The sequence below is a fragment of the Oratosquilla oratoria genome, chromosome 10 (genome assembly GCF_046742065.1).
Source record: "Oratosquilla oratoria isolate Oo_2021 chromosome 10, ASM4674206v1, whole genome shotgun sequence".
In the NCBI taxonomy this organism is placed as follows: Eukaryota; Metazoa; Arthropoda; class Malacostraca; order Stomatopoda; family Squillidae; genus Oratosquilla; species Oratosquilla oratoria.
The window spans coordinates 43904692-43905081 of record NC_134786.1 but is presented as its reverse complement, the minus strand read 5'-3'; positions in this window follow the sequence as shown (position 1 = coordinate 43905081).

Genomic DNA, 390 nt, shown 5'->3' with positions numbered 1-390 from the left:
AGTAAAGCAATGATTTCTATATGACTTGCTTCTAGTCGCTACTTGTGTGTCCTTTTGGTACGGTGAGTATTAATTACTCCTCGTAACTACACAATATACTGTATATCTGTCGTCATCGGTCCTTAACCAAGCTACTCTATCATACATGGCAAAAGTGGCATCTACTGCTCAAGATAAACACATTCTATATCATAAGATAAAAATTAAAAAATCCATTTGTGTGTGTCTGTGTGTGTGTGTGTGTGTGTGTGTGTGTGTGTGTGTGTGTGTGTGTGTGTGTGTGTGTGTGTGTGTGTGTGTGTGTGTGTGTGTGTGTGTGTGTGTGTGTGTGTGTGTGTGTGTGTGTGTGTGTGTGTGCGTGTATGTGTATGTGTGTGCGTGTGTTTGCAT